Source organism: Rhipicephalus microplus, chromosome 4 (genome assembly GCF_043290135.1).
Source record: "Rhipicephalus microplus isolate Deutch F79 chromosome 4, USDA_Rmic, whole genome shotgun sequence".
Lineage (NCBI taxonomy): Eukaryota > Metazoa > Arthropoda > Arachnida > Ixodida > Ixodidae > Rhipicephalus > Rhipicephalus microplus.
Window position 1 is genome coordinate 37,692,529 of NC_134703.1, and position 13,444 is coordinate 37,705,972.

The following is a 13,444-nucleotide window of genomic DNA, read 5'->3' on the forward strand; positions in this document are numbered from 1 at the left end:
CACAGAATATGACCCATTTTCCTGGACGTTCTTGAACGAGATATTGTAAAGCAGCCCTTATAGCTGCAAGCTCTGATGCCGTAGATGTAGTCATATGCGACAACTTAAACTTTATTGTCATTTCTGCAGCCGGAATTACAGCGGCACCTGATGAGCTGCTGGATGAGACGGACCCATCAGTGTATATCTGCGTTCGGTCTAAGTACAACTCATGTAATAATAGCAGTGTTGCTTGCTTCAATGCTACTCTGGAGTGACTGCTTTTCTTTTTGATTCCCGGAATTTCTAGACGTACTTGCGGCTGGTCGAGGCACCACAAAGGACATGCCGTTTTCGCAGCTGGCGTATATCCTGATGGAATGCTGTTTAGGTGCTTGGCTATGACGTCTGAAAACGTAGCACGTGGTCCTCCGGAAGGTAGAAGGACCAAGTGGTGGTCGGGGACACGGCTAGCATGTCGAATGTGCGCTCTGAGGCAATCCACAACTATATATGTTCTGACCGGATGGTCTTTGGCAAGCATGATTGTGGCATAAGTAGAAGCGCATCGGGGCAGTCATAGGCAGATACGCAGTGCCTGACTCTGCAAACTCTCCAATGAATGAGTATTCGATTTGCAAGTGTTAGTCAGTACCTGCAAGCTGTAGCCCAATAGACCCAGAAATAGGGCCCTGTACAGCTGTAGCATGGAGGCCACAGAAGTTCCCCATTCTTTACCGCACAAGAATTTCATGATATGCACAATAGATAGCAGTCTCTTCTTCAAGTACGCACAATGTGGGCTCCACGAAAGACTTCTGTCGATTAATATGCCCAGAAAACGATGCGTCCGTGCATATTTGACACTCTGCCCATTGATGTAAACAGGGTATGGCGTCATTGGTTTGCGTGTAAACGCCATCAACGCGCACTTCACAGTTGATATACTTAGGCCTTGTTTCTGAAGGTAGGCTGTTGTGAGGGTTTCTGCCCACTGTATTCGTGCACGCACCTGAGGGCGAGTAACTGCAGCACTCCAGAGGCAAATATCATCGGCGTATATGGATAGGCACACCGACTTTGGCAGAACCTTCACCAGACCAATGAGGGCCACATTGAACAATGTGGGGCTTAAAACACCTCCCTGAGGTACTCCGCAGTAGGTGTAATGTTGGGCAGTTGTACCCTCATATGTTTGTACAAAGAAACCCCTGCCAGTTATATAATCTTTTATCCATTGAAACATTCGTCCACCAATACCCATTGCTGCGAGAGAAGTGAGGATGGCATCGTGAGCTACATTATCATATGCACCCTTCACGTCAAGAAAGAGTGCCACTGATATGCGCTTGCGACTTTTTTCTTGTTGAACAAATGTCGATAAGTCAAGGACACAGTCAATGGAGGAGCGGCCCCGACGAAAGCCTGCCATGCAAGAAGGGTATTTGGTGTATCGTTTCAAGTACCACTCGAGACGAAATAGAACCATTCTTTCCATCACTTTTCCGAGGCAGCTTGCGAGGGCAATAGGGCGATACGCTGTCAAGTCCAATGGTGATTTTCCCGATTTCAAAAGTGGTATTAATCGACTTATTTTCCATTCTCGGGGAACACTGCCGCTGAGCCAGGAGTTGTTGAAGCATGTTAAAAGTTCTTTTCTGGCTTTTTGTCCAAGGTGTCCCAACGCACTATAAGTAATACCATCAGGACCTGGCGATGACATGCGCTTAGAAGCGACTAACGCACCTTCCAGTTCTTCCATGGTGAACGGAATGTCCATTTCTGGTAATCGCGTCTCAGGAACGATCATGGCGTCGATGGTCTCGTTCATAATATTCCCGGCAACTCTCGTGCAAAATTCTTCAGCCACCTCGAGTTCTGTTTTTCCATGATGGAGTGCCAAAGCTTTAAAGGGGTGCCGTTGTTGTGGAGAGGAACGAAGACCACGAACTGCTCTCCAGATATATGACAGCGGTTTATGTGGGTCTAGAGATTCGCAGAATGCTTTCCAGCGTTCGCTCTCCAGTTTGTAAATGCGTCGTTGAATCTTTTTCTGGAGCCGCCTTGCTTCCCTCAGATCGTAAATTGATCTTGTGCGTCTGTATCGTCGTTCAGCACGCCTTCGTATAGCTCGTAATTTTTCCAGTTCGATGTCAAACTGTGATACTTTAGACGTAAATGGTAGTTTACATTTGGACGCTTGCATAGCTTCCGCTATGGTATTTTTCAGGCTGCATTCGAAGCCTTCTTGGCAAGCGTTCTCAACACGCGATGCAAACATTGACCAGTCAGTGCCAATTGCAACACCGGAAGAGAAATTTTTTATGATACCATCGATCGTCACGTAGGTGGGTATGTGATCACTGCCATGAGTCTCAATATCGCAAAACCACTTAACTTTGTGAGAGAAGCACCGTGACGCCAATGTCAGGTCAAGGCAACTGCCATACGTGAGACCCCGCAGATATGTGGGGGTACCATCGATCATGATGGAAAGGTCGTAATCGGAAGCGAATGTAACAATGTTCCGGCCCCTGGCATTCATCCTAGTGCTCCCCCAAAGCATGTGATTGGCGTTGAAGTCACCGGTGATGATCCGAGGCCCATCGGTTCTCATTAGGATGTCTTTTAATCTGTCGCAGTCAAATCGCGATGACGGAGATATATTTATTTATTTTATTTATTTTCAGATTTACTGCCAGCCTTTGAAAAAGGCCTTTGGCAGGAGCGGGCAGAACAAATAAAAGAATGCGAGAACATACGCAAATACGTCCACAAAGCAACCGCAACAATGAGCGGGAACAAAATAAAAATAAAAATATACAATTACGCAATCAACAAAGTGACAGCAGGTACTATCAACAACTTGTTTGGTACCAAGCCAGACCTACACTGATAGAAACAATTAATAATATACAAGACGTGACTGGAAAGAGCAGGAGAAATCTGTATTGTACAAGAGGACACTGTAATTGTAACACCACCGAGGAGCACCGCTAAAACAAAGCAGAGTTACAATGTGACACACTCAACAACAACAAAAAAAAAACAATAGAACGACATTATTGTTTCACAATCACATATCACTTGCAGATGTCGCGATACTAGGAAAGCGGAGTGACAACAAAGATACCGAAAAATTTACAGATAATCTGACAATGCTTTAGCAAAAGAATTTAGTGTATTACAATCAATTACATTGGATGGAAGTCGATTCCATTCACGCGTTGTTCTCGGAAAAAAAGAGTTTTTGAATGTGTCTGTTTTACAGCTAAAATCCTTTATCTTTTTCGTATCCCCCAATAAGCGTGATATATCCACCAATATATCCACCAATAAGCGTGAACAAAACTGCATTCTTCTTCACACGAAGACACACGTACTGATTGTCGTCATGTGAACTTATTGGGTGCGAAAGATAAGTCAAGTCTGTGCGAATGTAAACAATTACTTTGCTGCGTTCTTCGCAAGCGGCTGAACAAAAAGCTTCATAACCGGACAATCTATAAGGCGTTGATACGTTTGGTTCACATATGACAAGTATAGGGAATTGATTGGCCCGAACAAATTGGCGAAAGTCCTAGATACGGGTCTTCATGCCTCTGGCATTCCACTGAAAAATCGACGCACTTTTAACTTCAGTGCGGAAGATGAGATTTTGTTGAGCCATTGTGCTTATACGAAGTTAGCAAGAACTGGATTCAGTGCATCCAGTATTTGCAGTGCACTCTTAGCAGACGGAGATTGTATGCTGCTCATTAGCGTGAGAATCGTGGCAATTAATGATTGCACGATTGCAGCCACTTGCCTGTCTTGGTTGGAAAGATCTCGAACCGGAACGATTGCAGTCACTTGCCTGTCTTGGTTGGAAAGATCTCGAACCGGGAGCGCGGACTGGCCGTCATGAAGCTCCTTCGGTTCGCTTGATGCTGCTTCCCTTTGAAGTGCAGGCCACTCTGTCGCAGTTAGGGTATGCTCACTGGCTTTGTTCTTTACAGCCTTTCCCACGGCATGTGGTCTGGGAGGCAAAGGAGGTGGTACTGATGAGGGATCACGCAAACGTGTCGAGGAGGTAGCGGGCGTCCTCGAAGACCGACGTCGACGTGAACGACGCCTTCTGACTTTAGCTGCGGCTTCTCGATGAGATGAGTGATCACGCACCATCTCCTTCAAGATGGCAATTTCCTTCTGAATCCGCGGGCAGTCCTTCGATGTGGCTTTATGGGATTCATTGCAATTAGAGCATTTCTTGACAGTTGCGACGCACTTATCCGCTTCATGGTGCTCGGCGCAGCGGTGGCATACCAGCGAATTCTCGCAGACGCAACTCACATGTCCAAGTTTCATGCATTTACGGCACTGGAGAGGCTTTGGAATGAAAGGCCGCACAGCATGTCTGAAGTACCCCACCTTCACATGAGAGGGGAGTGATGTGCTCTTAAACGCAATCTTCACACAGCGAGACTTGCCTAGCCGGGTGACATCAACAATTGGAGTATCAGTTGTTGACTTGACAAGAAGTTGTAAGTCCTTATTGGAAATAGCGACATCAATTTCGTAGATCACGCAGGTTACTACATCACATCCCAAGGGAACATGAGAGCGCACCTGGTTGCCGTCCAAGTCAGTTACGCAGAAACCACAGAATATTGCCAATATAATCGAGCATATGAACGCTTAAAGGGCCCCTCACCACCCCGCGTTTAAAGATGAGGCGATGATTTCCTTCTCTCCTTCATACGCACGATGCATCCTCGTCGCCCCTTCGTTCTTGGATGGACGTGAACACTATTAGGACTAAGCACTAGAGCCTATCAGAAATGCGTGCTTCCCGGCTGCACGCTGTTATCGCCGCTTGCGCAGTTGTAAACACAAAAATTGAAGTTGGATCAGTTCATTGTGCACAATATTCATGCAAGACAGTGAAGAACGGATGGGCGCCTTCATGGAAAAGCAATGCAAGAGACAAATCACATGTCATATTTCGCGTATATAAACGGATTGAGAACATGTACGCTGTAGACGTCACAGGGAACTACTGTCTACGTCACAGTAGTGCGCCAAGAAGGGCGAGAAATATCAGGAAATAGTTTTGCGCTCTTTTTTTTGTATTTTGGGAGCTTGGCGAGTGGCTCTTTAAAAAAGGTATCCGCTTCATTGTATAAATGGTGCTCCTGGAGGAATGCTTAATTTCTGTAAGATTGTTAGGGTATAATTTGTTATTTAGTTTTATAAATTCATAGAAAAAAAGGTCATTGCTCCTGTCCATATGTAGTGATCAGACGGATTAACATACGCATAAGCCTACTCATTATACCCGATTTTTGTCTCCTTCTACACAAGCGCCAGCGCCTACCGCAAAACAGTGAAAGGAAGAGGAGTGGGGAGCCTGCCGTTTTCTGGTACTCAACTATATCTAACCCCTCGTTACGGTCTAATCCTCTCGCCTAATAATTCATACTCAGCATGTAGAGATGAACACGCCCTGCAACTTCTACGCGCGAGAAAACGCGCACATTGCGTCGGTGACGTTTCTGCTGTGAAAATCGGACGACCATGTAAAAACAGAAAGCAACAGCTGCTACACACAGAGAGCTATTTGCTCGAATACAACAACGACACGCCTGGGTGCGCCAAATGCAGACAAGCCAATTTCGCGGCGCAGATCAGCAAAGCGTCGACTGAGTGGGTCGCATCATAGTGCGAATATTGCGCAGCATGTATTATGCAGGCTTCCATTTTCGTTCGGAAACGGCGCGAATGAATCCGCCTTATACGACATCAATACCGCCCGAATGAACGGTTTTGGTCTGGCCGCGCAGCGTCCGCTTTGCTGGAATTGATCGAAAACGCGTCAAACAAACAGAGAAAGTAAAAGCAAAAGTGGTGTGGTTTTAGGGGTGAAGTGGACGGCGCGCGCGTAACAAGCACGAGGAAAACTCGCGCGCTCCATCTCACACGAAAGGGGCGTTTCCCGAGACGGCGATGGGACGAAATATGGCGAGCATTAGCATCGTGGTTTCTCGGACCGGCTCATAGAAAACGAAAGTTTGAGACAAACAAACACAACAGGTCAGAGTGAGAGAGGGAAAGAAACAGGGAAAGGGGTCTTTTGTTTCAATGGTGGCGGGATGATATAATGCTGTGCATGGAATAAAGGCGGCTGTGTGTGGGGGGAGGGGAGTTACAGGCGATTCACTTCGCTGGAGGCTGCAGACACTGCGAGCAGCTTGGATGGAGAAAAGCTGTTTTTCCCCTATACAGGCGTCCAACGATCGCTCGCAGATCGTTAGAAAGGCGGTCGTGGGCCGCTCTATTTTTCGAATCCCGAAGAAAGCGTTCGCCTGCCCTTGCGTCCATCGCCGCGTTATAAAAGGGCCTGCGCTGCCGTCGGTATGTACACAAAGCTTTCTTTCAGGGAACGATAAAAAATATTTGTATCTTTTTCTAACTTGAAACATCCGATTGGGATAAAGGCGGAGGGTACACTGAAAAAAAAAAAAAAGCGAGGGGGACGCCTGCACGCTCCGCAGCTGGTGCACACCCGTTGTCCATCTTTCGACAGCCAAGTTATTACGGCCAGCAGCCGGGACCCTTGTAAAGAGGGGAACCAGCCGATCCCCGCTGTATTAGACGGACGGGGCGTTTTCAAACGACTCAATGAGAGGGGTATAACGATTGGCGCCGGTCGTGAGCGAAGTTCGGACTGGGCCGTTTGCGAAGGCGCCGTCTCCTTACTGCTCAGAGAAAAGGAAAGCTACGCAGTAGTTCTGTCCACTTCATTTGAGCAGTGCTCGCTGCCCTTAAATTTAAGCTCCCCGCGCGAAGATAATAGACGAAATGGGGTTTGAGGAGTGAAGATTTTAGGGGCACCTGCGCCGGCAGTTTCAGAGCGACGTTGAAAATGGCACCAAATATTTTCCTAATTTTTTTTGCACCTTTTCTTGTGCTCGATCGACATTTTTAGGATGACAATAACAAAACGCTGTCAGGCTTCATGCAGACAAACAGACGGATGGACTGGTTGATGGACGGATGGATGGACAGACAGACAGACGGACGGACGGATGAATGGATGGACGGATGGACAGACCGAGAACTTTAATGGGGTCACGAGGGGCTAATCGGGAACGACCCGCTGTTTTTTTTTACTTCCGGCCAAAATCATCTGCACGGAGGCTAATTACATCGCATCATCAGCTGCAAGCAGTTGGGCGGCATGGTAATCTAGACTGCTTTCTTTTTTAAAGTTAAGGAAGTAACAAGTTCAAATTCTCACCTTCTCCCCTGTTCTGAAATGTCACTCTATAGGTATACTAAAGCATGGAAGGGTGAAATAGTCTTAACGCCTACCTTTGACAGCGGCAGTCTGGCTAGCGAGGAACTCAAAGGGTACATACTTGTTACGCTAACCCTGTCTCACTCCAAACAAATTTATCGATTCATCTATGACTATCGGAATTCATAATGCGATTACGTTGGTGGTCGGGCTTGTGAAACATCGGAGGGTACTCACAATATAACGACTCGAACAGGCCGTTACTGAAAACCGAAACTAGGAACGATCTACAAAAAGACCTCGTCAAGCAAAGCTTGATCAGCAGAGTTACATTATTAAAAACATTCGCTGGGATATTATTCCCCTTAGCAAGGCTTGATGAATCAGCAATGCATAGACGATACTAACTAGTGGTCTTGTCATCCGCTATAGAGAACTGATGAGGAAGAATGTCGTGGAAGGTTTCTAATATACAAAAATTTGGCAGGCAATGCAGAATTCTCTAGTGGTGCAGGTCAACAGGTGGTTGAAAAATGCAGGACAACAAAGAAACTAGAGAAAGAATTCAAGACCATGCAACGTGCCCTCAAACTAATTATGATAAGAGTAACATAAAAAGATCAGAAAATGGCAGAGAAAGAGAAAGCGATGAAGAAGAAAACCGGGAGGTTAATCAAGTATTAGCATCCGGTTCGCTACCCTGCACAGAGTTTAGTGAGTAGGGGTGAGAAATAGGGTGTAGAGAGAGAGTAAAGGAGAGGGAAAAAAAGCACGATCACGCAGGTAAATGGGTCAGAGAACGGACAGTGGTAGCAGATATTGTGGCTCACCCACTGAAATAAATTGAACTAAGTCAGACACGAAGTGTGTACGTAGGACTAAAGAATGCCGCAACAGAAAGGTTACGAAGGATGGCAAAACGCAGTCGAGGAAGGCATATAATAAGATAAAGTGTCGAAAGTTCACGCGGATAAAATGCAATCAGGTAATACAGGCTATAGGGTAAACTTGAGAACAGCGAGCGAGGTATTCGTCTTGCAGGGGCCTAAATAGACTGAAAAATGATGACGATCATGATGACTGAAAAAGCTGTTTGAGATCCCTTATTTGGTACAACAAGGCTACACTTGATTCACTAATATGCAAAGTTTTACTGAATTTTGCAGGCACTCTTTACGCGCTTATTGATGATTAACAGTAAATTTTTTACGTTAGGGCAGTGGGGCATGAAATCGCATTTGAGTATTTAGTCTTCTGAAAAACCTTACGTCACGCCTTTACGACTGCAGATATTGTGACGCTCGATTCAATCGTGTGTGGATATTTGCAGAGCACGAAGGCGTACTGGGTAATCCCCTTAAAATAAGGCTGTCATACTTTCTCAATGCTATAGGAGGAAAGCGACATGTCTCTCCGCATTTCCATCATTTCACATAAAAGTCGTATGCTAGTCTGCAAACATATATATATATATATATATATATATATATATATATATATATATATATATATATATATATATATATATATATATATATATATATATATATATATATATATATATATATATATATATATATATATATATATATGTATATATATATGTATATATATATATATATATATATATATATATATATATATATATATATATATATATATATATATATAAAGAACACAAGCGAGTACACGTACGAAAGAGCAATACTTTTATGCCAACGTTCAGCCGTGGCACGGCCTTCGTCAGGGACATTCCCTGACGAAGGCCGTGCCACGGCTGAAACGTTGGCATAAAAGTATTGCTCTTTCGTACGTGTACTCGCTTGTGTTCTTTATACGTACCAGACCCCTTGAACTTCCTGCTGAATATATATATATATATATATATATATATATATATATATATATATATATATATATATATATATACATTTATATATATATATAATAATCGAAGGTCGTAGGTTCGATTCCTGCTCACGGCTGGTTATTGTTTCACCCAATTTTCTTTCTTCTAATTTACACTCCATTTCTTCTAATAACTTTGCCAATACATTCCTTGGCATTATTGTCTGTTAGATCTCATTGTTATTGTGTCTTGTGACAAAACACGGAATAACGAGCGCTTAGGTATACACTTCATTTCTTTCTATATATATATATATATATATATATATATATATAGTTTTTCATCTCCTCTATCAAAGGTAGCATGCTGGCTATTTTAAACTGATAAACCTTCCCGCCTTTCCTCTCTCTCCTGCTCCTTCGTGTCCTAGGCATACTGATTTAAATCGCCTTCCCCTGAATCTATGAAATAATGTGAAGGACTTAAACTATATACATTAACGTTCAGCGTCAGCCTCAGTGCCGACGACGATACTACTGAATTGAAGAGCGATGGTGCTAGATGAACTTTACATTAGCAGTCATTTACACTAATCCCACAATTGTCAAGTGGCTGACACTGCAGTCATTCATGTTGACGCCAAATGATATGGGACGAAGTGCATTAACTCTGTCTGGCATTTACATTTCGACATTCACTTTTTGTATGAGAAAACAACGTAAACCTAAAAACAAGCAAAAAAGAACGAGATGGGGGAGGAGGGGGTGTCAGTGTCATGTCAGTATACGTGGAAGAGCTCTGTGTACAATTTACGCTACAGCATGAGCGCTGCAAACTTTTCTACGCGCATCGAGCCGCGTACGTTTTACTGGTGTATTGAAAGATGCGGCTTCGCGCGATGATACTTCGACAAATATTGCATGCTATTAAACTAATTACACACGACCAAGGGCCTGCTCGCTAATCTATTTATTCAAATTCAGCACGGGCGTCATGCACGGACGTTAAACAGGATGCCAGCCTCAGAGTTCTTATTTGCCCACTTTCTGGCACGTTTGTCGTGTCGCACAGACACTGCGCTGACAATGCCCGTGATTACTTTCGACTGAGCTGCCATGCGGGCGCCGGCTCGACATCGGCATGGGCGTTATTCGCCCAACCTTCAAAGCATGGCAGGGACAATGAAAATGAATTCGGGAAGTGTTCTTCGTGCACGAGCCGCTAGCATTGCAGTGCATCAAATCGACAATCTGCCAAAATCTATTTTTCTTTCGTCGCTCCTTTTGTTCAGGTCCCAACTCCTGTTTCAAGCAGTTAATGGCATTGCATCCACCTGTCCATTGGTTTTTATGTATACGTATTAACGACAGCATATGGGTTATCACGTGCCAAAGCCACAAAATGATTATTAGACACACCGTAGTGGGAGGCTCCAAAATTTTGATTACACGTAATTTTTAACGTGCACCAAAATATACGTACATCCAACTTGTAGCGTAAAACTCGTGCATTTTTGCCTCCTTAAAAAATCCGTCCACCGCGGCTGTAATCAAACCGGCGACTTTTTGGTCAACCCCATAACCACTGTATCGTTAAAGAGCTCGTTTAGAAGAAATTCCGGCCTACCGGCGTAAGCGTAGTTCGCTGTGAGAGAAAAATCACCATCTTGCGCGTAACCAAAGCATAGCGAAAGACGCCAACAAATGAGAAATTTGGGGTCTGTGTTGGGATTGAGCCAGTGTTTGTGAGCGTGGCAAGCGGGTGTTCTGCCACATAGCCACACACGTGCTTGTGCCGTGCAGGGAAAATACCTTCCCTTGAGTGAAGATGCAGTGAAAGTAACTTTTGTACTATACAAACACGCGTGTCCTGTATACGTGCTTCACAGCACAACATGAAATAGCGCAGTACTATTGCGTAGTACAAGCGTACATCACGAACAGGTGCCAGAACGTGTGATTATCATAATGACTTCATGGTTTAAAGCTAGTCACGCACTACAAAGGGCACACACGTTACTGTACGTATTTTCTGCACGTTACTGCACGGTAGTACGAAAGGCAGCCGGAATTGAATTCGTGTGCTTTGATACGCCTGGGAGTCTAGACCGAACGTCATTGCCTATGCAAAGGCAATATGTGTCACGGCCAACGACGTCATCTAACCCAACGCGCCGTTGTGTCTTACGCAACGCACGGCGATCTCCCTCAACCCATAGGCCCGGTAGCAGCCTGTTGATGCAAGCGGCGCCATCCAGTCTGGCGAGTCTTACGCAATGCATGGAAACATCACTCGTTTATGGGTGCAACCCAGCGGCTGTTCCTGACTGGAGGATTCTTACACCACGGCCAGCAGCGCTTCTGATTGGACGTTGGTGACGTAAGCCGTCGTCCGGGGCCTATAAAAACAGCCAGGCGGCGCGTCGCCAGCGGCCGACGTATGCGTCAGAGAGAGGACATCTCGGCTCATCGAGTCCCTAAGCTGTCGGCCCCAGTGCCAAATATGTAACGCCTCTATTTTTATGCTGTACGTAAACATTGCCTTAACTCACCGTCATCTTGTCCGCTCGTCTATCAGCTCTGCGCAGAAGCAGCCGCGAGCTGAGAAACGCGCTACGAAACAACTTTGGCGGCCCGTGACCTCAGCGCACTACGCAACAGTGTCGGCGACGGTGCGAGTCGTAACAGCATACACTGCTTGTAGACGGTAGGTGAACTGAAACACTGAAAGAGTTTTGCAGTTTTTAAGCTTCATTTGCAGTTTCGGGCACCTTGAATTCTGTTTGCCATGCTGAAATATACTACATGGACATAATTGTAGAAAAAAATGCCGACGAAAACGGTTATGTATGTATGTATGTATGTATGTATGTATGTATGTATGTATGTATGTATGTATGTATGTATGTATGTATGTATGTATGTATGTATGTATGTATGTATGTATGTATGTATGTATGTATGTATGTATGTATGTATGTATGTATGTATGTATGTATGTATGTATGTATGTATGTATGTATGTATGTATGTATGTATGTATGTATGTATGTATGTATGTATGTATGTAATTATTACATTCATATGGACAATACATCTAAAGAGTTACCGTAGTTGTCGCCAAAACTCCATTATACCCGTGCTATTTTCTACAAATGGAATCGTATCTTTATGGTAAAAAACGCTGCTTTGTAATGGCAGTCACCAACCCCAAAATAGTGACTCCTACCAATGGCGCGTTCTCCTTTAGTATTGCCGGAAATCAGAAACAAGCTTGATAACATGCACATTTTATGGACTATATACGAAGAACGCCTTCTGCATTCACGCAAAAAAATTACAATTTATTTTAAGTAAAACAATCTTCGCACGAATCGGAGAAATCGAAAATGTAACAGTCTTTCTACATTCGTGAATACCCAGCTTCCGTTACGAGAAACCACCGCATACTTCCTTCTTACTGAGGAGAACGAAAAATATATAACGGCTTCTTTTTTCTCCCTTGAGTACGTGCTATCATTTATCTAGGGGGCAATCAGGAAGCTCAAGATTAATAATCGCGTCCATGAAGTTTGGATAAGACTAGTGGAAGCCAGAAGAAACAGGCGCCGATGGTCTGCAATCACGTAGCAGTATTTACTTGGTCTTTGAGGAGCAAAAATACTTCCGCAGTATACAGTGCTAGCTGGAAGCGTACTCTCCCGGTAATTCAGAAACTTTCGTTACGGGCTCTCGTAATTTATGCTGGTCTAATGGTGAATGTGTTATCACAGCAACATTAATCATCAAAGTGAAAGGATGGGGCCCTTGGCAGTAGAGAATTTGCGAAAGATTGGGCGCAGACGTTGGTGGTTCACGGTTTTCTGCGTATATTGAACCAGTTTATTATTAAATAACACACGCTACGTAAAGAAGAAAAAAAAAACACCAGAACATGTACTTCTTCTTGAGCGTTTTGGTGAAAACTAAAAATTAACAAGGTTCTCGCATTGCACCCTCAAGGGTGGCAAAAACTTCCAGCGTAGACAAATCGTCTTGCTTAACCGAGAGTGCCTGAAGCGATGGGCTAAAGATAGCAAGGATTTTCGGGCTAAAAAAAAAACTGCACTTTTTAGTCTTGAAGGTATGGATAATCTAATAATAATAATAATAATAATAATAATAATAATAATAATAATAATAATAATAATAATAATAATAATAATAATAATAATAATAATAATAATAATAATAATAATAACATGTCATTCAGTTCTGTTATGTTTTATTCAGTGATGTTTTAATTTGAATAATGGAAAGACTTTTCACAATTTGTGCTTGTTTTTTAGCTTGCTTTAC